At 53.0% G+C, this 27679-nt stretch overlaps 1 protein-coding gene across 1 annotated transcript in view; it reads left to right on the top strand.

Annotated features, from left to right (window-relative positions):
* Nucleotides 1-27679, top strand: part of KCNQ1 (potassium voltage-gated channel subfamily Q member 1) — a 311701-nt gene that overhangs the window by 124028 nt on the left and 159994 nt on the right. The window lies entirely within an intron of this gene.

Genomic DNA, 27679 nt, shown 5'->3' with positions numbered 1-27679 from the left:
GGTGATGAGCTAGAAGGGCGTGGGGCTCAGTGCTGGACCAGGGCTCAGGTCTCCTCACTCAGTGCCCACCGCTCGCTGCCTGCCCTCAGCAACCTGGGGCCACCGACCACCAGGGGCTGGCCTCAGTGCCCGGGCACCAGGCGGGGAGGAGAGCAAGGGCATTTCCCGCCGAGTCTGGGAACATGATCCTCTTGTTTTGACTTATGGAAAACCAGACTGGTCATTTTCCACTTGTTTTCGTGCTTTGAGCGTCTGAGAAGATTGTTTTTCTCTCCCCTAGCCCCCTCCCCTGCCCCCCAAAAAAGAGACGACTTTGTTTTTCGCATTTCCCCGGTGGAACCCTGGCCAAAGCCACGGGGCAGATGCCGACTGCTGTCTGCCAGTTGCCGCTGCTGTCCTCAGGGGCTCCTTCAGGTGGAGGAAATGGCTGATTTTCCACGCCTTCCAGTTGGCCTGCCCCCGAGGCACAGCTGGCCTGGGACACATGCCCGTCCTCCCCCACCGTCGCGGTATCGCCAGGCCAATCCCTGGGGCCCGGCCATGGTGTGATTCCCCTCCGACGTGACTCAGTGCTCCCGGCTAGGGCACCCAGTGGTGACAGCCTGTGGCGGGGTCAGTGGGACACTCGGGCCCATTCTGGCCACTGCCCCACTGGGGATTCCCCTAGAGAAGTCTTTCTGTGCTGGGATGTGTGAGCAGCGCTCTCAGCCCTTCTGAGAGTCACTTGCTGGCCTTCTTTCCTTCTCTCTGCGGAGTCACTAAAGCGTGTCTCGGCTCTCCGGACTCTCTAAGGGTCTCGAGGTTGTCCTGAACCACGTGCATCTCTCTGGAAGTGAGGCCCCGGGCTGGCTGCCTTTGCTGCCGGCCAGGTGTGGCCTTTGCCTTGCAGATGACTGAGGAATCGGGACCCGAACTGCAGGGCCTCCTGGCTGCTCTGTGACCAGAGGACTGACAGAGTCGGGGACCCAGAGTGAGAGGAGGGTTGGACAGTCTCAAGGTGGTACCATGATCAGACAGGATGGCCTACCATCCTTCCAGGCCCCCAGGCTCACAGGGAGGTTGACAGCACCCCATCGATAGCGGGGTGTGCACAGAAAACATTCTCAGGCTCGGTGGGAGCCACCCAGGTCCCTGGGAAGCAGCGTTATTCATCCTCGTGGACTCGGCACCGGAGCAAGCTTCCAGGCCACCCCTGGGAATGTGGCTCTGACCTCTGGGCCCATCCCGGAGATGACCTGATAGGCTCACTTGATAAATGGACAAGGGCGGAGGCGTGAGCAGTGGCGGGTGCCAGATGGGATGGGCAGGTGCAGGTCAGCGTCCCAAGGCAGAATGCCAGCTTACCACTCTGGCTGAGGCCTGTACCGAATCTGGGGCACAACGGACGCCAGAGTGGTAAAGGTTGCAGTTTTGTGGCTGGTGTCTGCAGCCCAGGTGGCAGTGCCTGCTCAGAGCGAGGACGGCCAAGAGCCTGCTGGGAACCATGACCCTCACGTGGGTGGATAGCACCCAGGCCTCGCTGTGCCGCTCTCTTCCTGTCAGAGCTCACTCTCCTTTGTTCTCTCAGCTGTGGCCTGGCCCCCAGAACGCACATGCAAGGAGTTGCCCCCCGGGCGGATGGCCCTCATCACCCACCACCCATCCAGCGGGGCAGTCAGTCTTCACCGGCTCCCCGGGCCCTGCGAGGCCCCTGCAGAGAGGCCCAGGGTGAGGGTGGTGAGGCTGGGGACCGAGGTGGCCCAAAGCCAAGCTCACAGCTGCCTTTCGCAGCCCCCCCTTTTGAAGCGAGGTCCATGTGTGTTGGCATCTGCGTGCACCACGCTTCCCAAGGCTGGAGGCCGCCCACCTGCCCAGGGAGCCCCAGGAGGGAACTCAAGCCAGTGTAACTGCACCGTCAGAGGAGCCTGGCCGTTTCTCGTCTTCCCTCCTCCAAGACAGAGGCCCCAAGCTCTCTCTGCTTGCTGTGGGCCTGGGGCATTACCAACCAGAGAGCCGGTGGTGGGCCTTCTCGGTCCAGCGGTCCCATGGTGTGGCCCGCTGGTTGTAGCAGGAGTGGTCCCCTCCAGCGCCGGTTGGGCCTAGGCAGTCCTCACCCGGTAGAGTCCTCGCCCCAGAACCTGTGAACCAGTACAGACCCTGGAGGTGAGCCAGCTGGGAAGGTGGGAAGGAGCCTAGGCGTGGTGCTAGGAGGAAGGGTCTGCAGTGAAGGCTGGGAGTGAAAAGACCGAGGCTGCAGTCGAAAGGACACCTCCAGGCACCGTGGTCTGGTCAAGACAGAGTCAAGGTTGAGACGGCAAGGGATCTGCGTGCCCACGTCCTCAGTAGTCAGAGTACTGCTCGGGGGAGCCCAGGTGGGGAAGGGGGGATGTAGGCACAGTGAAGAGAGATGGTGGGGGCCTCAGACCTAGGCGCCCCCAGGGCTGCAGGCTGGGTAGAGGCCCCACCCCACCATGGCTGGGGAAGGAGGTGGCACCGACGGGCACCATGCTTACTTAGGGCTGTGACTGCCGGCAGGGCAGGGCAGGGAGGGGGATGGCCAGGCCTCGGTGCCCATGCTGGGGCCACATTCCTTTGCCTCCCGCACGGCCTGCCTGGTGATTGATGCCCCTAATTAAACTCGGCTCCAGCCGCTCGGGGACCCGTCTCGGCTCCTGCGGGCAGCTCAGCCCCACGGACTCCATGCGGGGAAGAGAGGGGCGCACGCCCTGGTGTGTGTAAGGGATGGGGGGTGTGCGCGGGGGTCTCACAGCGGGCAGAGTGGGTGGGAGGCAGTTACTGAAAAACAGATCCATTTTTCTTCAGCATTTTACTGATGTTAAATGTATTACCATCTTGGGCCAGTTCCAGGATTCAAATTAAAAGCATAAATAAAGACACATTTTGTTTCCATCTCAAGCTCTCCCCGCCCGCTGGGCCCCAGGGAGGTGAGGTCACTGCAGCCTTGATTACGGGAAGGTCCCTGGGGCTGGGCGAAGCTCCTCTTTCCGGGGCCTGTTGGCCATCGGTGGAGCGAGGGGTCAGGGGACTGGGGGTCAGCAAGCCAGCCTGGTGCAACCGAGGGGGTTGCCAGCGAGCAGGGCCCAGGGTGCAGTGGGCTGGGGAGACACGGTAGCTTTGGGCACTCCAGCCCCACAGGCAAGCCCCTGGGCAGCTCCAGGGCCCTCACACGAATCCGGGTGGCCGGGCCGGAGTCTCAGCCACACCTTTCAGGAAGACAGTCTTCCAGGGCCAGCAGGGCCAGCAGGCGGCTCGTCTGCATTTGTGACCCCCCCCCCGCCCCCCACCCAGTCTGGCCACAGGGCTTCCAAGGAGCAAGTGTGAGGCAGGAGACAAGGCATCTGGGGGAGCGAGGCGTAGCGGAGCCCTGCTCCCCAGGAGCTGGGGTGAGTTCCTAGGCTCCTACCCCCTGAGGGGAGGGCCACCCCTGTGTGCATCCCTGTGCCTTGCACACGGCGTCCCATCTGGGACAGCCTTGGCACTCCTCTGCAGCCATGAGGTTCCTGCTCATCTTTCCAAGGCCCTCTCAAGTCATCCCCTCTCAAGGAGGCGCAGGACGTCCACAGGCCAGGCAGCCGCGTCCTCCTCCAGCCCTGAGGCCCTCTGTACCAGCTCCCTGAGCCCTAGTACGGGGCCTGGGACTCCTTTTTGGGTACCTGTCTCCCAGGATCCTCGGCTCCTGGGGAGCAGGCGATGTGCGGCTCCCCTGGGCCTCTCCCTATCTGGCACCCCCTCAAGCCCCAGCCTGGAGGGAGCTCCAGGACTATGGCTCCCACCCCAAGGCAGACAGGGGCCCCCAGCCAGCACCTCCCGAGGAGGAGATGAAGCAAGGGCTATGGGCGCCTCAGCATGGGTGCTGGCATGCAGGGCCAGGGGCGGCTGGGTCAGAACTGGCCTCAGCATCAGGACCTGTGGCTCTGAGCTCCAGGGCTGTGTGTGGGCGTGGCCTGGGTACCCTTTCTCTCAGCAGCCTTGGGAGACTGCGGCCATTCCTATGGAGTCCTCCCCACGGCTGCAGTCAGCCAGGAGTGGCCTGGCACCCACATCTGCCCCACCGGTTGCATGTGGACACCCAAGACAGGTAGTTCAAGTGGCCAGACCCTCCGTGAGCACAGCAGCCTGTGGTTTCCCTGAAGGGTCCCTCCAGGAGAGTTGGTCCCTGGCTCCTCCATCTCTTTCATCACGGCATCTCGGATGGGCGAGATTCAGCTCTTTTTAACTAGCCACCACTCTGCAGGGGGAAGAGTTCGGCTAGCACCCTGTACACCAAGATAGGCACAGGGCAGGCCAGGGGTCTTCTAGGAAAGGAAAGCAGAAGGGAAGGCAAGGCCAAGGCTGGGGCGCTACAGGTCACCCACCAGGTGACCACGAGCAAGCACGCTCACACACATTCACACACACCCAGCGAGCATATACTTGCAGGCCTCCTGCGACATGACAGCCTGGAGATCCTTGAGCAAAACCAGCCCTGTGTGCGTTAATTAGAATTTCCATGTCTTCAACTTTCTCCTGGACCCTGCGGAATCTCACGCCAAAACGTTCAAGTTTCTCTTCTCCAGCAAGGCCGCTGTGGCCTGGCTTTCATCCACATCACTACTAATGTCTCCTGAAATCTGCATTTGTCAGCGAGGCCAGGGCCAGCCCCATGCCTTCTGGAAACGGGGGCAAATGTCACAAGGCTTGGTCCTGCACTCAGCTCCGTGGACCAGGGGTACTAGCTCTATTGATGGGACTAGGTTTGCTTGGGACGTTTCAGAGACACCCAGAGCCCACTGCGGCCCACACCCATGGACCCTGGAGGCACCAGGCACTGCACCTCTGCGAACACCCAAGCCCCTCGCTCTGTTTCTCACCCTGCAAACTTTGGTGGGAAAGGACGGAGAGGCCTTTCTGGGGCCAGTGTCCAGGGGGATAAAGGAGGGGGCTTGCCAGGAACAGATGAGGCTAGTTTGTCTTTCCAGACCACCGTCCTGTCTTCTTCGGAGCTCCAGACCACCTCTGTCTGCACAAGGTGCCAAGGAAGCCCCCTGGGAGCCCACCCGGGAGGGCTGTGCGAAGCTACATGAGTCACAGGCTCCCCGTCAGAGCCTCACAGCTCCGGCCAGGCGCAAACCCGTCTCTGAAATGCACGGGGGGATTAAATGTTCTCCTAATTAAATTAAAAGCGAGGCGGAGTGGCTCAGTGGGAAAGAGACGGGACTGGGAATCGGATGCCCTCAATCTGGCTCCCAGCCTGCACCAGCCCAGCTGCGGGCTGCCCCCGGAGGCCCCCTAACCTCTGGGAGCCTCGCTTCCTCCATCTGAGCATGAGAGGAGGACGCAGCCAGTCTCCCGGGGCTGCTGCTCTGGGGACTGGGCCCGCTGTCTGGGTGGGAGGCCCAGAGGAAAGCGGGGAGGCTCCTTACTTCCTCAGAAGCCATCCATAACCCCCGGCCCAGGCGCTCTCAGGCCCCGCTCAGCAGTCTCCGTGGTGCAGGTCCTCAGCAAGGCTAGCGTGGACCGGGCTAGGGTTAGGGTTAGGGTAGCGCTGGAGGAGAGACCGTCCACACCCTAGAAGTGGCTGGGGAAAATGACTGCCCAGACCGCACGGGTGTTGACGTGGAGACATTTCTCGCCGTCGGGGAGTACCACACAGCTCCCTCTTGGGCTCTGCTTGAACCCAGAAGGGGGGACTGAGTCCCAAGGCAGCCTGATCAGGAAGCCTGAGGTGTGTGTCCCCTGAGCCGAGGGTGGAGGGTGCTTGTGGGCAGACCCAGCCCCTCTGCAGGCCTGGGCTGTCCATCTCTCAAGTCAAGTTTAGAAAGGATTGTCCTTGCACGCAGGACACTGTTTCCGACTTGAAGGATGAAGTACACGGACCTCAAGTGCACCGCTTTGGGCATTTTCAGCCCCTGGCACTCATGTAACCAGCCCCCAACTGAGGCAGCAAAACCTCCCGGGAAGCCCCTAGGCTCCCGCTTCCTGTCACTGATGCCCACGGGTAACCAGTGTCCTGGCTTCTAGCAACAGGACTCGGCTCTGTCCGTTCTTGAACTTTCTGTCGAGAGACTCACACAGTGCACGCGCCCGTCCGTCCGAGTCCCTGGGAGCCCCGCCGTCTGGCTAAAGAGAGCAGTGCCTCCCTCTCTCCTTGCCGGCTGGCACCCCGCTGTGTGAATGGCCTACACTTCGGTTATCCATTCTCCTTGGATGGCCACTTGGACAATTTCCAAGGCAGGGCTGTTATCATTATTGCTAGGAATATTCTGTCTAGTCTCTGATGAACATATGGGCTGCTTTCTGGTGAGTATGTGCCTAGGTGCGGAGTTGCCAGGTCACTGGATGGGCTTGCTGACTTTTAGTAAACATTGACTAACAGTTTCCCAAAGCAGGCATATACCACTTGCACTCCCACCAGTGGCATGGGGGCACTCTGGCTGCTCTGTATCCTAACACTGGGCATTCTCCATCACTTCCCTTCTAGCCGTACTGGTGTCTGGTGGCATCAAATTGCGATTTTAATTTGCAGTAAGCCAATGGCTAGTACAGCTGAGCCCCTTTCTACATGATTACTGTTTAGTTGGATATCGTCCTTTGTAAAATGCCCACGTCGGCTGCCCACTTTCTATTGGGTTATCTTTTCTTTTGATTGTAGGAGTTCTATCTTTACCCTGGACATGAGTCGTTGGTCAGATTATTTGGAATATATATATATACACACAACACCTCTCCCTCTGCAGGTCGCCCTTTTCCTCTCTTAAGGTGTCTTTTGATGAACAGAAGGTCTTAATTTTAAGGTGATCCAGTTAATCAAACATTTCCTTTCTGGAGAGCGCTATTTGTGTCCTATTTAAGAAACTCTGACTAGTCCAAGGTCATAAAGACATCCTGCTTTTTTCTAAAGCTTTAATAGTTCACCTTTCACACGGAGATCTACAGTCTGCCTGGAATCAATGTTTGCATGCAGTACGAGGCTGAGGTCACGGTACAGTTTTCCCCCATTTGGATATCCAGCTTGACTCAGCACCCTTTACTGAAAAGACCATCCTTTCTCCACTGCCCTACCGTATCAGCATCGTTATAAACCAGCTCACTGTCTACACGCGGCTCTGTTTGTGGACCCTGTTCGCTTCCATGAGTCAGGTTTCAGTTTTTCTTTTCTGCCAGGGCCATGTTTCATCATCACTGTAGTTTGATACCAGCCCTGGACAGCTGATCAAGCAGGCTCCAGCCAGTTCTCCTGCCTTGCTTGGCTGTCTTTGTGTGGCACCTGTCTCTCCATCCATGTGCCAGTTTCCACAGAAAACTTCTAATAGGTACGGCAGCTCTCTAGATGACTACGGGGAGAAGAAACATCTTTACTATGTTGAGTCTTTGCAACTGTGGTCTCGACGTGTCCCTCGTTTATCGAGGTCTTCTTTCCTTTCTCCTACCGTGTCCTGTAGTTCTCAGTGCAGTGATCATGCACCCCTTGTCTGAGATTTATTATTCCTTGTTAGCTGGTGTTGGTTATGGGTTCACCAAGCCTGGGGACACTGCCTACCGGCGGACTCTGGCCAGCCTGGCTCATTTTATCCTGCCCGTGGGTGCCAGGGCAGCCACCTCACCTCTCTGAGCCTCAGTGCCCTCTTGCAGACACGAGGGATGTGTCTCATGGTGCTGGTGTTAGCTTCTGAGAAGACGGGGTCAGGCATCCAGCTGTGCGCCCGATTCAGGGAAGGGCCTCTGCCCAACAGCGGACAGTGTGAACTGTCACCTTACGCTGAGGCCCCGCGGGGACATCCCTCACTTGGCCCGAGAGCGTCTGAAACCATCAGGTCACAAGCTCCCGTGGGACACAGATGAGGTCACAGTGCGCCACCGTTAGGTGTCGTCCTTATTTGACAAGATACACCTGGAGGCCCCAAAGCCCCGGGCCCCAGGGTGGGCTAGCGGCAGAGGAGAGACGCAGACCCACAACCCACAGCGTCTCGCCCCTGGGAGAGGGGCTCACGAGCTGTCCTGGCCCCTGTGGAGGTGCAGGGAGAAACCTGGCGCCCACTGTGCTACTCCTGGGGGGAATGCAGAGGACCATGCCCCACGGTGGTCACAGGTGCCCCGCCATGCCTCTGCCCTCTCTTCTCATCACAGTCGGGCTCACCTGCCAAGGATGGCACCCATCTTCAAGCAGAGTGAGGACCAGGGCAGGCCACGAACCCTGCCTTCCCCTGGTGCTGTGCTTGGCACGGAAGGGAAGCGCACGGTACCTCTAGGGTTCCGAGCGACTCGCAGGCTGCACAGCCCGAATGTGGCAGCAGCGTTCATAGACCTGGTGGCTTTCAGGTGCTTAGGAGAGGGTGAGCCTCTGGCAGAATCGACTGAGCCCGTGCCGTGTGTACGTCCCGTGTCAGGGGTGGGAGGGGCGCTGCTGCTGGCCGAGTCTTCAGTAGGGCCCTGCGAGCGCTTAGTCAGTCAGTCCCCCGATTCACAGGACTGGGTCTTGCCGGCGTCACCCGTGAGGTAGCGGCAGTCTTTAGGGGAGCCCCAGTCTGTGATGGGGAAGCTGGACTGGCACCCTGAGGGCTGGCAAGCAGGGGGTGGGGAGGTAACTAGCCAGCAGAGGCAAAGGAGCCTGGCCTCTGGTTTGGGTCTGTGCCCCCAAAGTGTTTCTATGGCCCTCCGGGCAGGAGAAAACAGTCCGTGCAGAGACAGCCTGTGCGCTGGTTGGGTTGACTCTGTGACCATCTTCTCCAGTGAGAATTCTTCGCGTTCAGTCTCTTCGCACACCACGGACCCGGCACCGCCGTGTGAGGAGGGCGAGGGGCGCGCAGGCCTGCAGACTACTCCAGGACAGCGCTGACCTGGCCCCCCAGGGTACAGTGGCAGACCCAGCTCTGTGGCTTCTCATGCTGCCCCAGAGCGCCCCCTCTAGCGTTCATTCTTTAAGGTTTACCAGCCCTCTTGGGACAATGCAGGTGTCCTGGGCAGGGGCCACACCTTAGATGCACATCCTTAGCAATGAGTGGCTAGCGGTCCGAGGTCTGGCTAGAAGTCTGTCGGGTTTGGTTGGCCCGTGGGAATGCCGGGTGCCACCTTAGAGTCCTCGTGGAGGGAAGAGGAAGAGAAAGAAAAGCTGGAGGCAGAGGGAGCTAGGAGGCCAGGTCCAGCCTCAGAGACGGGCATCCCTGGTGTCCACGTCATCCTCACACCTCCAGCCGTGACCCTACCGTTGCTTTGATCTTCTCAGTAAGTAACCTCTTGACCTGGCAGTGGCCCGAGAGGCTCACGTTGAAGATGGCACCGGGAGTGCCTGGAGAAGAGTAGGTGCACCCCAGGGGTTCACACACGAGCTCGCCCATTTCAGCTGGCACAAGGGCAGCTTAGGAGGGGATACATAAAGCTCCGAGAAAGGGATTTTTTTAGGGGAAATTCAAGGCATTTTCAAAGGTAATTTTGACTCTACCTGATTTGTCTTCCAAGACCTTGGAACTGAGCCATCACAGAAGGTCAGACTACACTGTACCCAAAGTAGAATCCTTGCTGTGCCCTATGGTGCCTTGCTGGGGAAACTGAGGCAGAGAGCAGGGTGACTTCATAAAACAACAGCAGATATCTGGGAGATTGGGGGGGGCAGGTAGGTAAGGCTGTTCAGAGCACAGAACTACACACACACACACACACACACACACACACACACACACACTATATACATATATTCAGCACCCTTCCCCACAGCCTCACTTGTGGTTCTGGGCCGAACACTGCTGCCCTCAGAGAGCCAGGCCCCCGAGGAGGAGGTGGGCGGCAGCAGGCAGCCAGCCGCTGGTCCTCTGCTTAGCTCCTCAGTTAGCTCATCTCTGTATCTGGGGTATAAGTTCAGGGTAAGGTCACGTTGGGACCTTTAGCTGAAAGTCCTTGAGCACATTCTGGGCGAGTCCTCCTGGCCCCGCTCGGTCTGCACTGGGGCCCAGTGTCTTCCACTCCCTGGCCGGGATTGGGCAGCTGTCCTCAGGCCCAAGGGGACCTTTCTTTTCCTACTTAACCTCCTCTCTTGGGCCTTCTGTAGGTGGGCTTGGTTTTCAATGTTTTCTTTAGGTTCATATCCAGATTTGTTAAGTTAAATTGAATCTCTTCCAGTTTGAAACACTTGAGTGCTTTTCTTCTGCTCTTCTTTTTGAACTGCCGCATGAACCCCCCCAGCTGGGTGTGTGGGCTCCAGGTGGGAGCTCGTGGGGGCCTGGCTGCAAGGCCAGGGTCATAAGACGGGGCAGCCTTGGGTGGAGCAATGCTCAGGAAAACTGGCTCCCAGCCTGACTGAGCTCGGGCCGGTGTGTGTGCAGCGGCAGGGGGAGGGACCATCCCCAGGGGCTCCAAGGGCCTCATTTGAGATGCTCTCCCAGTGACCCCCCAGTCTGCGGCTGTGCCTTTAAAAGCTCTGTGCTCACGGGCACCCCCGCCCCCCGCCTGCCTGTCTCATGCACTGGGAAATGGACTCTTCAGACCACATGGCCTGGGTTCGGGGGTGGGGAGGGGGGGGATGTATCCCTTTAGATGCCAGGAGATGGAAAGACCGGGAAACCAAAGACCTGAGACCAAAGACGAGAGGACCTTGCTCAGCTGCTGGCAGAGGCAGGGCCAGGCCCTCAGCTCTGAACTCTGAACCCTGAGCTCTTCTGCTGTCCCAGAGGGGCCTGTCTGCTCTAGTGGGGCCTGTGCTCCACCCCACGCCAGGCCCAGCCAGTCCCCTTCATCACCTGAGCCAAGTGACCCCAGTCCCGGGGGTGGCTGGCGCACTTTGCTGAGCACCGAGCGCCGGGGGGGCAGCGCGTGGCCGTCAGCTTGGCCGGGCCCTGCTCCTTAGCGTGCTCCCCCTCCCACACGCAGGGGACGGGAGACAGCGCCCCCCAGTTAATTCTGCGGCAGCCCACGCCTGCAAGGAGAGGCTGGTGGAGCTGAGGCACTACAGAAACACTGAGACGTGGGGTCAGAAAGGACAGGGAAGCTCGTCTCGGGCTAGCTCAAGAGTACTTATCCAGGAGACCCAAGTGGACAAGACCAAGACAAGGGTGCCACCTTCCCCAGCCCAGGCAGGAGGCTCCGAGTAGCCCTGAGCAAGGCCAGAAGGCCGACGTGCGCCTCACGGCTCAGGCTGCAGAGCTGCAGCCTTCTCCCCAGGCAGAAGTGCAGGCCACGCGGAGCCTGGGGCTTATGAAAACGGTTCCATGAGCAAACAAAGGGCGCTGTCTGAGGAGAGAGGAGCTTGGCCTTTGTTTAGCAGTGGACACTCTGCCGGGGCACCAGGCCCCCCTCTGCGCTGAGCCCCTAAAATGCCACAAAAGCTTCTGCCCATCACCGTCCTCGCTGGCTCTGATGACCTGCAGAAATATCCCTCTCTCCGCCTGTTGCCACCTGGCCACACAGGTGCAAGGTCCCAGTGACTCAGGCCAAAGAGAAGCTGAGCGTGACCAGCCAGCCCACCATGCGAGGCTGATCACGGACTTGTCTCATTTACTGGGGCTGGTGTTGGGCTCTGCCTGTAAATGTTTAACTCCTGAGGGTGCTGACCTCAGGGCCTGGGAGGCTCAGGCTGGGTGGGGGAGAGGGGTTCCTTCTGGCCGGTATGTACGCAGGGACCCTGTGGTGGGAAAGGGCGGCGTCAGCCTTTGCAGCAGGCCCACCAGCTCCGCAGCCAGCAGAGCAAAGGCTGGATAGGACGAGGGCCGGCCCCACTGTGCTGAAGGGAGAAGCAGCGCCGTCCTCCCCCGCGTAGGTGAGCGCGGGCCTGAGCCGGAGGCCCGGCCCGGAGGGCCCCTCGGTGGTTTCCTACCGCTTCAGGCCCGGGGTGCGGGCGCCTCACTTGGAATTGCTGGTTGCCCCACAAGGGCCCGGCCTAGGTCTCCCCGCCGGCGGGGAGGAAGCTGTGGAGGCTGGTGTGCTGGGGCCACCCGTGCGGGCTCGGGAAGGGAAGGAATGTGACCGAGGCCGGGTGTGGCCGAGGAGCCTGCCGCCAGTTGTGGGTTTTTCTTGGGGCCGAGATAGACGTGAGCAGAGATGGAGGCCCCTCTCTCTCAGTCCCCACCACACACACTAGGACCTTTCTTCAGCGTGTGGCTGTGGAGCTGGAGGCCAAGGACACCCTCTGGAAATCTGAATTCCATTCGCTCTTGGCAAAGAGCAGCTTCCTGCTTGGGGAAGGTGTGCGCGTGTGTGCGCGCGCGTGTGCACGCATGGCCATGGGGGCTGGCGGAGGGAGAGGCACGTGGGTGGAGCAATGTTTGATGAGACGTGTAAGGTGACCCCAGTACTTCCCGGCACTGGATGGCACTTGCAGAGCTCGTCCAGAGGAGTCGAGACAAATACCTGGAGTGAATGAATCAGAAACGTGCGGGCTGCGCTGCCTTTGAAACAGGCTCTGGCTTAAAACAGTCACGGCAAAACACGCCTTTGAATTTGAAAGCCAGAACTTTTTGCAAAATAATCCAAAAAGTTTGCTGAACCTTAAACCTTTCCTGATGATTCCTTCCTTCTGAAGTTAACTCGTTAAAGTTGCTCCAATCCCAGCCTGGTGCCAGACCAGCTTCCTGGAAACCCTCGCCAACTGCTGGCCTTTGGAAAGGCTCGTCGCCCTAATAGCTGTTTTAAAAAAAAAAAAAAAAAAAAAAAAGCTCACTGGGCACCTTGGCTGCAGGGTCTGAAAAGTCCTTTGTGCTAGCTCCAGCTGCAGTTTTTCCAGGCCTCGCTTCTGGGGCTGACTGGAGCTGTCTCTCTTCGTTTCCTCTTACAGTGGCGGGCGCTGGGCCGGCTTCTTCCCGCCCAGCTTCTCCGCCAACGGTGTATCCAGGCCTCCCCACGCCCAGGTGGATGTCCAGGGCAGAGCCCTTGGAGAGGGTGGGTGTGGGCATGTCCCAAGAGGGTCGCCAGCCTCAACTTCCTCTCTGTTCCTTCTCCCCATGGGGAGAGATCAGGACCCCCTCCTAGGTCAACACTGTGTCACTTCCCCAGAATACCCGGGACCCAACTAGTTCCCAAGCAGTGCCGTTTCAGAAGGGAAGACGATTTGCTCCTCCCCAAAGCAGAGTCTCGGCAATATAAAGCATGAACGTTTAAAAGAGTTTAAGATGTGAAGATGCATTGGAAAATATTTAGATGAACACAGACATTAGGCAAATCAACGGAAAAACGTATCAACTGTTGTCACTGTTGCATTAATCAAAATCAGAGATTACCTGAAAACGGAAAAAACTTACATAGAAACTTGATACAGTGAGACACAGCAGTCAGAACATGCCGTACACGGGCCACTTCTTTAAAAATCCCTCCTCTCAAAATTCTGTAATGACAAAACGTATGTAACATTTCATTTCCTAGGAGAGCCTTGCTGATCTGCAGGTGGGTGGAGGGCACCCCTTCCCATCGAGGGGGGCGGGGGCGGGGGGCTCGCTGGGAGCCCGCCCAGGGCCTGCTCTCACTCCAGCTCTGCCTCTCCCTGTCAAAACCCTCTTTGTGCCGGAGCAGCCCCCGCCCCTTGGAGTGACATGAACCAGAGCCCACACCGCTGGGCCACCCCAGCCCTGCAGCGGAGGGCTGCTCATTCACGGCCTGGCAGAACATCTGCATGAGCTGCCGTACACTGTTCTTTCCCTATTAAAATGTTGTGCTTAAAAATTAATAATAATAAAGTAGTTTTATACGCACATGGTAAAACACATTCAGTGTACAAAGGGAATATGGAGAAAAATCAGGCTGTCCCCACCCCAGCCCTGAATTCCTAAGTTTCCTTCCCCAAAGGTTACCACTTTTAACAGTTTCCTATTGTAGTTTTTCAGAGTGTGTTATAGGGACAAACATGTATCTATAATATACCTCCTTTTTACACAAGTGGTAACATATACATTTATCTGCAGTTTGCCTCTTTGACTTAATATATAGGTACGCCAGACTTTCTGAGCTGCCCAGACAAGACTGGTGCATCAGAGGGCAGTACACGTCAGGGACATTTTTATTTTGCAGTGATATGTGTGTACACACACATGAACAGGTGACAGCTCAGTGCACTGTAGCTGAAGTGCTGCTTTCTCATGGTTAGCTTCCAGGATCCTTGAGAGAACGTGGCCTCTGCTCTCAGTCTGCTGGGCTGGGCTTTCCCCAAATGGGGCTGTGCTCATGGCGGCTCTAGTCTTTCTGGCATGGGTCCTGTTCCTGGTGAACACGAGGACCCAGCTGCCTGAAAAAGGCACGTAGGTGGTGGGGTGGGAGGCCTGTAACAAGGCTAAAGAGTATCATGCTGGCTGTTAATCAGAGAGCCTTCCATCAAAGGATGCAGAGATGGGCTGCTCATTAAAGCCTGATTAAGGCCAGGAGCATTTTCAAGGGCAACACCGACTTGACCGCAGCTGGCAGGAGGTGGCCAACAGTTACTTGCTTGATGGTCTGGGCAGGAAGCAACCCCAGGGCATCTGAAGAGAGCGGAGCCCTGGCCAGTGCACTGTGCGGGGACCTGTCTCCGCAGGCATCATGCTGTAAGGAAACCTTTCAGCTTTCCGTAAGCAAGCCCTCTTGGTAAGCACGCGGCGGCCCCAGTGTGCGCTGTTCAAAGGGAAGACGCCTGTGTGTTCTGGAGATGGATCTATATTAAGACATCTAGCGCTTCTCCTTTTTATTAACAGCTGCAGAGCATTTCACTGTGCCATAATGTATGGAACAAGTCCCCTATTGATGGATGTATAGGGCAGCTAAAGACAGCCATTAACCCTTCAAATATTCACTAATGAACTGCCCGATTATGAAATTAGTCCCTCTGAAACATCCCTCCCCACTGAACACTATTGTTTCTCCCCACCCATCTCCTCCCTGCTCTATCTCTGTTGACTGAGTCTCCTTCTGGGCTGCCTCTTATCAAGTAAGGACAATGTAAAGTAAATCACTTATGAAGAAGAACTGTAAATCTTGTCAAGATAAGAGATTTCATGAAGTTAAGGGAAGTGAAATTGAAGAATCTCTTAACAGAGATTAGGAGATTAGGCAGAGTTAAACCAGTTATCAACTGAAGAGAAAATCAAGGCTGATACCTAGATAAGCATTTCAAAAAAGAAATAATAAAAGCAGATGAAATAATAAAAGATTAAGGGTAGGCCCTTAGTGAAGCCAGGAAGCCCTACCTTCTACAGAAATGATCCTCTGTGCGAAAGTGCCACCAAAGTCCATTATGAAGTGAAGGATGCCCTACTGTGGTGTCACAGCATGCTTTATAAGCATGACACCAGAACCTCTCTCAATTCACTTTTTTTCTAAAATGAGTAGGTATCTACGATTATAACAACTTACATTTATATAAGATAATCTTGTTTTCAAAACTATTACTACTACTTCTCAAGGTAACTTCCCAATCAAGTCTATTTTTCGTGAAATTTTAAGTGCATTCACTTCAATAGGCCCATTTTTCCCCCATCTCCAGCAAGGTTAAGATATCTGTACATGTTTTGATAGATACTACCAAATCATAAAGGCTGGTACCCATTTATGCTACTATGAAAATTGCACAAACATGCCCATTTCCCCACACCTTCACCAACAAGTGAGTAGTCAGTTTTTATCTTTATTAATTTGATTGAGGAAGAAATGGTATACTGGAGTGTTCATTTACATTTCTTTTATTGTAAATGAGGCTTTTATCTCTTCAAAGAAGTAAACACATTTGTTTTTTCTTTTTTGTGAACCGTTTCTCCATACCCTTAATTTTTTTAATACCTCTTCTTACTGACTTATAGGAACTCTGTCTTAGATGTTGAAAATATTTTATCCCAATTTTTCTTCAGTCTTTGAGCTTCTGTAGTTTTCTGCTGGCAGGATTTTTAAATTTGAGTGTTTGGGGGGTTTTTGTTTTTGTTTTTTGTTTCGCATTTCTTATATTTTATTAGAAGCTGAGCTTGTTTATGTGCTTCAGAAGCCAGTTGTGTTTTCTTTTCATAAACTGTTCGAATTTGGGTCCATTTTCCCCTGTTGGCTTCAGAATTTTTAAATTTTGACAGTCAGCTCTGGCAGTCTTTTGTGATTGGAGGTCCTTGTCTTAAAGTTTGGAAAAATTTTGGAAAAAAGCCTCATTCTGAGATTGTTTTAATAAATTCTCCCATGTTTTCTTCTGTCGTCTTTGTTTTATTTTTCACATTAAAAAATATTTTTAATTGAAGTATGGTTAATTTACATGTTGTATTAGTTTCAAGTGTAAAGCAAAGTGATTCAGTTATACACACACACACACACACACACACACACACAATCTACATGCATACACATATATATATATATTCTTCTTCAGATTATTTTCCCTTATAGGTTATTACAAGATACTGAGGTTATTACAAGATACTGAGGTTATTACAAGATACCTGGGCTATACAGTAGGTCCTTGTTGTTTACCTATGTTATATATAGTAGTGTGTATATGCTAATCCCAAACTTCTAATTTATCTCTCCCCCACCCCCCTCTCCCCTTTGGTAACCGTAAGTTTGTGTTCTATGTCTGTGAGTCTATTTCTGTCTTGTAAATAAGTTCATCTGTATCATTTTTTAGTTTCCACATATAAGTGATATGAATATGATTATCTGTCTCTCCTGTCTGACTTACTTCACTTAATATGGTAATCTCTAGCTCCACCCATGTTGCTGCAAATGGCATTATTTCATTCTGTTTTATGGCTGAGTAATATTCCATTGTGTATTATGTGTGTGTGTGTACATATATATATACGTACACACATATACACACACCACATCTTCTTTATCCATTCGTCTGCTGATGGACATTTAGGTTGGTTCCATGTCTTGGCTATTGTAAATAGTGCTGCTATGAACATTGGGGTGCATGTATCTTTTTTTTTTTTTTGCGGTATGCGGGCCTCTCACTGTTGTGGCCTCTCCCGTTGTGGAGCACAGGCTCCGGACACGCAGGCTCAGTGGCCATGCCTCACAGGCCCAGCCGCTCCGCGGCGTGTGGGATCCTCCCGGACCGGGGCACGAACCCGTGTCCCCTGCATCGGCAGGCATACTCTGCACCACTGCGCCACCAGGGAAGCCCCGCGTGTATCTTTTTGAATCAGCGTTTTCTCTGGATATATGCCCAGGAGTGGGATTGCAGGATCATATGGTTAACTCTATTTTTACTTTTATAAGTTACCTCCATACTGGTCTCCATAGCAGCTGCACCAATTTGACATTCCCACCAACAGTGTAGGAGGGTTCCTTTTTCTCCATACCCTCATTTATTATTTATAGACTTTTTAATGATGGCCATTCTGACTGGTGTGAGGCGATACCTCATTGTAGTTTTGACTGCGTTTCTCTAATAATTAGTGATACTGAGCATCTTTTCATGTGCCTGCTGGCCATCTGTATGTCTTCTCTGGAGAGATGTCTGTCTAGTCTTCTGCCCGATTTTTGATTGGGTTGGGGTTTTTTTGATATTAAGCTGTATAAGTTGTTTGTGTATTTTGGGAATTAATCCCTTGTTGGTAGCATCATTTACAAATATTTCCTCCCAGTCCATAGGCTGTCTTTTCATTTTGTTTATGATTTCCTTTGTTGTGCAAAAGCTTTTAAGTTTAATTAGATCCCATTTGTTTATTTTTGTTTTTATTTCCATTACTCTATGAGACAGATCCAAAATAATATTGCTGTTATTTATGTCAAAGAGTGTTCTGCCTATGTTTTCCTCTAGGAGTTTTATAGTATCCAGTCTTACATTTATATGTTTAATCCGCTTTGAGTTTATTTTTGTATATGGTGTTCAAGAATGTTCTAATTTCATTCTTTTACATGTAGCTGTCCAGTTTTCCCAGCACCATTTATTGAAGAGACTGTCTTTTCTTCATTGTATATTCTTGCCTCCTTTGTTGTAGATTAATTGACCGTAGGTGCGGGGGTTTATTTCTGCGCCTTCTGTCCTGTTCCATTGATCTATATGTCTGTTTCTGTGCCCGTGCCATGCTGTTTTGATTACTGTAGCTTTGTAGTATAGTCTGAAGTCAGGGAGCGTCATTCCTCCAGCTCTGCTCTTCTTTCTCAAGATCGTTTTGTCTTTTCAGGGTCTTTTGTGTTTCCATACAAATTTTTAAATTTTTTGTTCTAGTTCTGTGAAAAACGTCATTGGTAATGTGAATGGGATTGCACTGAATCTGTAAATTGCCTTAGGTAGTACAGTCATTTTTAACACTATTGATTCTTCCAATCCAAGAACACAGTGTATCTTTCCATCTGTTTGGGTCATCTTCAGTTTCTTTCAATAGCATCTTACAGTTTTTGGAGTAAAGGTCTTTTGTCTCCTTAGGTAGGTTTATCCCTAAGTATTTTACTCTTTTCAACGTGATGGTAAATGGGATTGTTTCCTTAATTTCTCTTTCTGATATTTTGCTGTCAGTGTATAGAAATGCAACAGATTTCTGTACGTTAATTTTGTATCCAGCGACTTTACTGAATTCACTGATGAGCTCTAGTAGTTTTCTGGCAGCATCCTTAGGATTTTCTACATATAGCATCATGTCATCTGCAAACAGTGAGAGTTCTACTTCTTTTACAATTTGGATTCCTTTTATTTCTTTTTCTTCTCTGATTGCTGTGGCTAGGAATTCCAAAACTATGTTGAATATAAGTGGCGAGAGCGAGCATCCTTCATCTTTTTACATTTACATAGTGCTCCCTCTAGATTTGGACATAAGGAGTCATTAAATTCAATTTATTTTCTATGTGTCTAACTAGTTATCCCAACACTATTTATTTGAATACATCATCTTCTTTCCACTGACTTAAGTTGTTACCTTTATCATATTTCAAACTCTCATTTAATGTGTCCATTTCTAGATTGTCTTATGGATGGCTGATGGGCCTGGTGACGGGCCAGCCTCAGTTATTTGACTTTTGAACTTTATGATGTGCTTGTGAGTATAGTAGGTTTCCCCCATCTCTCTTACTCATAAGAGGAAGCTGCATTTCACACAGTACAGTCAACCAGGGAATCCATGGCATGGCCTCAGACCAAAACACTCTAGACACAGGATTAGCTCTTGAGTTGGACGGGAAGCCTGAGTGTTTGGGGCTGAGTCCTTGCCTTGGTGGCTAATGCTGTCAGGGAACACGAGCACTTGTCTCTTCCGGGCTCACTCACACGGCAGAGTCCAGACAAGGGGTCTCTTCCGGGCTCACTCACACGGCAGAGTCCAGACAAGGGGTTTCTTCCGGGCTCACTCACACGGCAGAGTCCAGACAAGGGACGCACCCGGGTCTCGGGTCTGACCCTGGGGGCCACTTCCTACTCATGTATGATCACAGTTTCAGGGCATCTTATGAAAACTGAATTCAGTAACTCAAGAAAGTAAATAAGCCTAATTCAAAAAGGAAAAGAATGGCAATAAGAAAAATCTGTAACATGTAGCCAGTCCCTCCCCTCCCCAGGCCAACCACCGGAAAGGAAGATAACTGACACAGTAAAGTGTTATAGCTGGAGTGCTGTTATAACCAGCGCAGGTCAAAATGGTTTCACATCATGACTTGGACAGCAGTGACTCAGTTTCCTTATCTAATCTAGACCACCTGTACCAATGTGGCTTTTCCAGCCTCATCCTTGTGAAACCAGCCCAGAGGAATGCTGCCCCTGTCCCCAGACCTCCTGCTTGGTGCTCTCCTTTACTGACGTGTAAACAAAAAAGTAGTGGTTAAGAGCAGATTCTAGAGCTGTAGTGCAAGTTCAGATCCTAACTGCACCCCTCCTACCTGCTGGACATTGAATGAGTCATTTAACCTCAGTTTCAGTTTCCCCATCTGTAAAATGGGGATAATAAGAAAGAGTGCCTTCCGCAGAGGGTTACTGGGAGGATTAAATGAATGACTAATGTGAAGTACACAGAATGGTGCTGACATATAGTAAGGTTATATAGTATTGGTTAAATGCATGTCCCTACCTCAAGATGAGTCATTCAGTTCATGTTTATCATGGTAGGTGTCTGACAACGTCGATGGAGAGGAGTTTGAGTAGAATCACCTTCAGAAAAAAGTGAAGTTGCACCCTCATCAGACTATTTAGGACAATGCGTAATCTTTAAAACCGGGTGCTTTTCTGGAACACAGAGGGACAGGCTGCACCAAAGAGCTCCAGACGCTTTTTCAGAATTGTACAGGACTTGCATTACGTGCTCTTTTTTTTTTTTTTTTTTAAAGAAGATGTTGGGGGTAGGAATTTATTTATTTATTTATTTATTTATTTATTTATGCTGTGTGGGCTCTTCGTTTCTGTGCGAGGGCTTTCTCTAGTTCTGGCAAGCGGGGGCCACTCTTCATCGCGGTGCGCGGGCCTCTCACTATCGCAGCCTCTCTTGTTGCGGAGCAACAAGGCTCCAGACGCGCAGGCTCAGGAGTTGCGGCTCACGGGCCTAGTTGCTCCGCGGCATGTGGGACCCTCCCAGACCAGGGCTCGTACCCGTGTGCCCTGCATTAGCAGGCAGACTCTCAACCACTGCGCCACCAGGGAAGCCCAACATGCTGATTTTTTTTTTCACATAAATTTTAGAATCAGCTTGCCTGATTTAAGAAAAAAAAAGTGTGTGTGTGTGTGTGTGTGTGTCCCTCCATATTCTGCCAGTAGTTTCTATTGAAACGGCAATCAATTTAGATTAACTTAGAATTATCTTTCTTACAATATTTTTGACTTTCTAGCCAAAAATAGGAGAGATTTATCCATGTGTTCAAATCATGTCCCTCAGTATTTTTTAGCCCTCTGTTCGTATAGATTTTCTGTATCTTAAAATTCATTATTGGGTATTTTTAGGAAGGCTACTTTTTTTTTAATTTGGCGATCGTGATTTTTTTCATGAATTTTTCATTCTGAGATAAATTGTAGATTCACATGCAGCAGCTAGCTGTGAGAAATAATAGAGAGATCCCGTGTAGCCTTCACCCAGTCTGCACCAGTGGTAACGTTTTGCAAACCGTCGGACCAGATCACTGCCAGGATACAGACACTGACACAGGGGAGCTTCTGTCCCCCCAGGGTCCCTCATGTAGCCCCCTTTCATAGCCACACTCCCTTCTCTCCCATTTCACCTTGTCCTTAGCCCCTGGCAACCACTAACCAGTTCTGCATTGCTTTAATTTTGTCTTTACAAGAATGCTCTATAAATGGAACTGTACAGTGTGGGACCTTGTGAAACTGGCTCTTTTCACTCAACACAGTTCTCTGAAGATTCATCCAGGTTGCTGCATGTATCTTTGCATTCTTGGTGTGACCCTGTTTACATTGGTTATTTTTACAGCTGATGGACCCTGGTTACTAATAGCTTCCCTTTTTTTGCGCTGACTATCATAGATGAAATCAGTATGTGTTCTTTTATTATGCCAGCCTTGTCAGATCAGTGGAATTTTGGCTCCACAGAGAGACTGTGGAAGATTTCGTTAAGGATGTGACTATTTTAAAATATATGCTCAAAGAGAAAAAAAAAAGCTCCTGTGAAAAAAAATTTTGTTTTCTTCTTAATTTTCTTTTTTTCAACCACTTTATTGAGTCACGATTGACATACAAAATCTGTACATAATTAATGTATACAATGTGATGAATCTGGAGATAAGTATATACCTATGAGACCATCACCACAATCTAGGCCATAAACGTACCCATCACCTCCAAAAGTTTCTTCACGCCCTCTTTTATCATGTATATTGTTATTTCCTAAGAACACTTAGCATCAGATCTACCCTCTGAGCAACGTCTGAAGCACCCAATGCAGGGTTGTTGACTACAGGCACTGCGATAGGCAGTAGCTCGCTAGGACTCATTCACCCTGCAGAGCTGAAACTTCGTGCCCTTTGACAAATTCCTCCAAGCTGCCTCCTCCCCCTGCCCCTGGCAACCACCATTCAACTCTCTGCTTCTCTGCGCTTGGCTATTTTAGATTCTTCATATAAGTGATATCATACAGTATTTGTCCTTCTGTGTCTGGCTTATTTCACTGTCCTCCACATTCATCCGTGTTGTCACAAGTGGCAGGATTTCCTTCTTGTGAAAGAATTCTTGTACAACAACTCTATTTCTGAACGCTAACAGGATTCGGGGGGAAAAAAGTCCTTTTTACATCATTTATGTTTGATAGAGAGTGGGATAGAAGGAAGCAAGTTTGCTCCCTATGGGATAGATGCAAGAGTTCAGGGAGCCCCCAAGGAGGGGCTTGGGAGCCCTGGGGCCATCCTGTGGGGCCGGGAGGAGGGCATTCCTGTCTTGACTGCTCCCCCGAGAGAGGGCCTCACTTTTTCCCAGTATCTTCTTGCCTCCCACCAGCCCACCCAGCTCTGTCTCTCTCCCCAGCTCTGTGACTCGCAGTCATCTTGAAGCTCCCTGCTCACCCCCATGTGCAGCACTGCTCTCGGGCTGGGGTGACTGCAGACTAAGAAGGGGAATCTTGGCGAGAGCTCTGGGGGCGGGTGGGGGGGATAAGTTGACCTTCACGGCCTCAGGCTCCCTTGATGGGAAATGGGGTTTGTTACAGCCCCCACCCAGTCCAGACTGGGCCAGCCCATACACACACACGCCTACCTACCTACCTACACACACACACACCCCGCTGAGCTAAGAAGGGCAAAGGGCAGCCCCAGTCTGAAACTCCCGTGGGTTCCCCCAGCGTGGATGTGTGTAGGGTCTAGGCTCCAGGAGCTGAAGGCACCTGTAAGATCCAGTGCGGTGCCCGGCAGGCAGGCGGAGGAGAGGGTGCCCTTGCCCTGTGTGTCCATTCTTCCAGGCAGGAGGTGTGAGTGTGCACACCAGGCACCGTGCAAGCCCCAGGAGACCAGGAGGATCTGGGCAGGGACCACCCCTGCTCTCTCAGAGGTCCTGATCTCCTCGGCAACACTCCCTGGGCACTGCGTTCCAAAGAAGCCCCGGCGCTACCCTTTCGGTGAGGAGAAAGCTCGCTACCCTGCACACATCTTTGGACTAAAGAATACTCTGAAAATCATAATAGTACTCGCCCTTAGCCAGGCACTGTGCTAAGTGCTTTATAAACATCATTTCACTAATCCTTACATCACACGGCAGCTTTTGACATAAGAATATTATCACTCCTGTTTTATATATAATCAACCTGAGGCTTGAGAGGTTAAGCCGGGCCCAGGGTCACAAAGCTAGTATTGACCCTGAGCAGTGGCTCTGATGAAGTCACTGTCGCTCCTCAAATACTCCCTTGGTGTCATTTTAAACAAGTCAAGCTCTCTCCTGACCCTCTCCGCTTCCCCAGGCTGGGACCGACTTACGTCCCTCCTTAAGAGTGGCCAATTTCTAAGCCTCAGACTGGTCCACAGAGAACCCATCTCCCCTCTTGTTCTTAATGTGTAACTGGGTGTTTGTCTGTGGTGAAGGGTTACGAGCCGTCTCCTTCGATCCCAAGGCCAGTGAAGGCAGAAGGAGGTCTTTTTGTTCAGCATTATCTCAGTGTTTGATCCGCACAGAGCCCATCATGGCCGCTCTGTGAATGTCTGACGAATAAATAAGTGAATGAATAAGCAAGGGGGGGATTGCACCAGGGCCTGTCAGGTGCAGGACCCTGGCTGTGGTCCATCCTCCTCACAAGGGCCTGCCCAGTCTGCAGCGGGTCTCGAAGCAGCAGTGAGGCCTTAATGCTCTTTCTGGAGCTCCTTCACCCCTGCTCTTCCTCCAGGGCTCATGTCCCCACTCACACAGTCCATGGCAGTTGGAGTCCAGAGTCTACCAGAGGTCTCTGATCGAAAACTCTGCCCCGCTGGAGCCCACTCCCTTCTGTTGCTGTGCTAGAAATACAGGGAAATCAAGTGCAGTCACCCTGATGATCCACCAGGGCCTTGTTATGTTGCACTGTTTCAGTTTTCGTAGATCAAGGGACCAAGGTTTGGGGATGGCAGATGTTCCCGGGTAGAAAACAGTGGTACCTGGGGAGGAACTCAAGTCCGTGCATGCTGAGACCAAGAGTTTCTCCGCCACCAGGCTGTGTTCACACGCCTTCCTTGCTTGGTTGGTCGCCCTAGTTATGCCCTCCCCAGAGAGGAAGTCTGCTCCCCCTTCCTAACGGCAAGTCTCCTGTTAGCCTGAGAACCAGGGGCCTTTAGATCTTCTTGTTCCCGGGATAATTCTCACCAGCTCAGGAGGCATGGGGATGGGCCAGTGTTAGGAACGGGGCCAGCACCTGAGTAAAGGCTCCAAATGAGGGCTCTCGCGCTGGGTGACGGAGCTGGAGGTGAGGGACAGAGCGAAGGTCCTGGCCCTCTGCAGCTTGCTGGCCTGAGTGCGGACGATGGTTTGCAAGACCAGTCATGTGGAGGAGGCCAGGTTTTCTGTGCCAAGGGCTAGGCCCCTCTTCCTGTCACTACTGCCTACAAAGGCTGGACCTGGGGCTCTGGCTGATCAGGAAAAAGTAAGAATTGCATATGATTCCATCAAAGATGGTTTTCCTATTAAAACATGACTCGTGTTAAAACACAGGGCTTAGTTCAGAGTAAACATTTCGAACTGCTGAGGAGAAGCAGAGATTTATAACACAGAGCAAGACTTAAAGAAGTAAAAGCCCCCGTATACTGACCGAGGCCGTGAGCGCTGCCCTGCAGTGCCAGCTCAGTTCAGACCCAACTTGATCCAACCTGCTCCATCTCTGCTTCCAGGAGCCCCCCCCTCACTTCTCACCTCAGTACTCCCAGGTTGGGAGGTCTCGCGGTCCAGCCTGGGCCTTAGGCCCTCCTCACTCCCTCCTGGCTTGAGCTCCAGGGCAGCCGCCCTTGCTCTGTGCCCCCAAATCTTGGCCTCCACCAGCTTTGTTGGATTCCTCTCCCTGGCCGCACACTCGCTGCCGCCTCTCTCTTCCAAATCATAAACACAAAAGATGGCCAAAGGTACACTCTCCACGACGCTTTTCCTGGTCAGACAAAACCTAATGACTGCCTTTTGTTTCCTTCCATTTAGAAGCATTTCCCTGGCAACCCTGTCTCTCCTTAGTCAACAGCAGCTAACTTCATCCTTCCCCTTTATCAAGATATTGTTTAGAGCAAATAACTCATTAACTGGTACAGCAACTTGGGAACCCTTTCACACCGGCTCTCAAGAGGACCTTTCCCCTGAGAACGGGGCACCCCACAGAGCTCAGGAAGAGAAGTGCCTTCGGGGGCTTTGGTAGGGCTCTGCCAGCAGACAGGCAGCTGTCGCTTAACGACTGTGCCTGGTACCTTCTCTGATTGGATTAAGTAACTTAACAAAAGGGAAGCCGATGTGGCTGGAGTGAACTGCCACATTCGTATTCCTGTGGCATCTCCTCCTAGGTGGCCCAGGTGTATGTATGAAGGCCTGAGGCCTGCTGCCAGCACCGCATAAGCTCCAGGGGGCCATGTGGGCTCAGTCCCCACTGATTCCTCAGCTCCCCAGCAGCATTCTCTTTCATGTGAAAATATACTCATTTGATAAACAGACTGTGTTCCAGAACTTTCTAGGTGACCTCCCTTCTCTTCCTCCTTTTCCACTGTTAGGGGTTGGAAAAGCAATAGATTTGCTTTCTCAGTGTCTCTGGAGTGACTTTCGGGGCAAGAAGAATGCCCCTTGTCTATGGCACCAGAGTTGTGGCCCACTGAGAACTTGCTTTGGCGGAGGGACCTGGGAGGAGCCCCTCAGCTAGGCCTGCTCATGTAGCAGGAGTGAGGGAAGCTTCTGCCTCTCACTCTCCCTCACAGAATGCTCCAGCCACAGGCAGGGGCTAGGAATCTCCCTACCAGGGCAAGTGCCGGACCAGCCTCCTTCAGAGAGCAGCCCGAGACACAGGCGATGCTTTGCCAAGGCTTTGTCTCTATCAGAAAGTAGGTCTGTGTTCCTAACCCACACAGTTCACTAGATGGATGCTGCTGTACTGTGTGTACAGCAGGTGACTGGATAAGAAGTGAAATGGCTTCCATCTTTAGAGCTCTGCGGCTTTGCATTTACAACTTCCTCCATTCCCTGCCTCACTCGTATTTCCTGGATTTGACATGTGTGCCTCTGGGGACAACCTGTGAGAATTACAGATTGCCGGGGGCGGGGGCGGGGGTGGGGGTGCAGCCGTGTGCGATTGGCACAGAGCGTCTAATGTTCAGACCTGAACAGACAGGAAAGGGGTTGCCTGGAGAGGGTCCCCATCTGGACAGAATGTTCCCCTACGTGGGGCAGCCGGCACAGCCCACGAGAGCATGTCTTCAGTCCTCAGATCCCAGAGTGTGCATGCCATGGCATGTCACACCCATAACCACGTGTCTCACACTTCAGGGGCCCAGCCATGTCACGTAGAGGGCCACCCACATCACTGGTTCTGGACAGGTGTCGACGGGTCCCCTTTTACCTGGAACTGCACCCTGAATGGGAAGCCCAGCGTGCCTTCCATCTGATAGGCCACGCCAGAGGGTTGCTCACACCCAGGCGTGCGACCCTGGCCCCACTGTTCAGTGGCAGCACCCACACAGATATCGAGCCTTGCAGCTGCGAGGTGAGTTGCTGTCATTCCGTGTGGGGCGGGAGGGTGAGCCCACAGGCCGCCACAGCCTCTCGCTCAGGCACTGTAATTCCAGAGGTCCCATGCAGGCTTTGGGCCTTTGGGTCTGGGGCTTATGGAGGCGGGCCCCTGCCCACCCCGGTGCTCTGACTCCGTCTGCCCAAAGGCGCTTGCAGCGGTCGGCCATCCTCTGGAATATGACTCCCGGGCAGGGTGGGCCAGGTTGTCTCCTAGTCACCTCCTGACTCACCAGGGTCTAGGCCATCACCTGGGCTAAGCCAAATGTTCTCTCTATGGACAAGCCTGCCCGAGTCCTGGCCCACTCACCGTCAGCCTGTGTGCTCTGTCTGGGCCTCAGCCCAGTTCCAGGAGAGTCACGATGGGGCTTGTTCTAAGCCCCTCTGGCTCTCACCCATCCGGGGGATGGGAGAATAGAGAAGGGTGCTGGGCCTGCCTCTAGCAAGCCTGAGTCAATGGCAGATCGTCGCCCTTCGCCCTGTCTCGCTCGCTCGCCCTGGGCTTTTCCCTGCCTTCCTGAGAGCACAGCTGTGCCCGCCCGTCCTGCTCCTCGACCACCAGCTCCAGCCTGGCTGTGTGACCCTAAGGCCCTGTGATGCAGGGGACAAACATGCCTATCCCAATGATGCCAGACCCCAGACCACACCACACTGTACCTGGCCAGGGGAGGAACACCCTCAGCGGCAGGGTGTGGGCACCCCGTGCAGAGACCTGGACCCTTACGGGCAGAGCCCCTGCCTGCCAAGTTTCTGTGATTATTTTGAAACAGTTCCCAGCAACAGACACCCCCCCCCCCCGCCCCCAGCACTGAGTCTCATTCGCAGCCCCGGAACAACAGCTCCCGGCCCTGGGCAGCACGTTCCTGCGGGACAGCTGCTGTAACCGGATCGCGAGCCCGGCTGCCAGCACTCTCCACATGAGCACGTCTGCTCTTAGGCCAAGCTCTGGGCTATGCAGAGCGTGGCTGCTCGACCAAACACGGGTCCCCCCACTTGGATGGCAAACCCCTGTTCAAGGCCCCGTTGTCAGACTGGGACCACTGGCTTCCGGCTGTAAAACTGCATTCCCTCCGGAGCAAGAGCTCCTCTGCCCACCCCCACAGAACAAACAAAGGGACTCAGGCGCACTTCCCTCCGGCCAGAGGCCCTGGTGTGCGTCAGTCCAGTCGCCAGCCTAGAGGCCGACCCAGGCCCATGAGGGCC

Source organism: Monodon monoceros, unplaced genomic scaffold, assembly GCF_005190385.1.
Source record: "Monodon monoceros isolate NGI ecotype Baffin Bay Population unplaced genomic scaffold, NGI_Narwhal_1 Super_Scaffold_7, whole genome shotgun sequence".
In the NCBI taxonomy this organism is placed as follows: domain Eukaryota; kingdom Metazoa; phylum Chordata; class Mammalia; order Artiodactyla; family Monodontidae; genus Monodon; species Monodon monoceros.
Note: the sequence above shows the minus strand (reverse complement) of the source record. Positions and strands in the feature narration are given on the sequence as shown.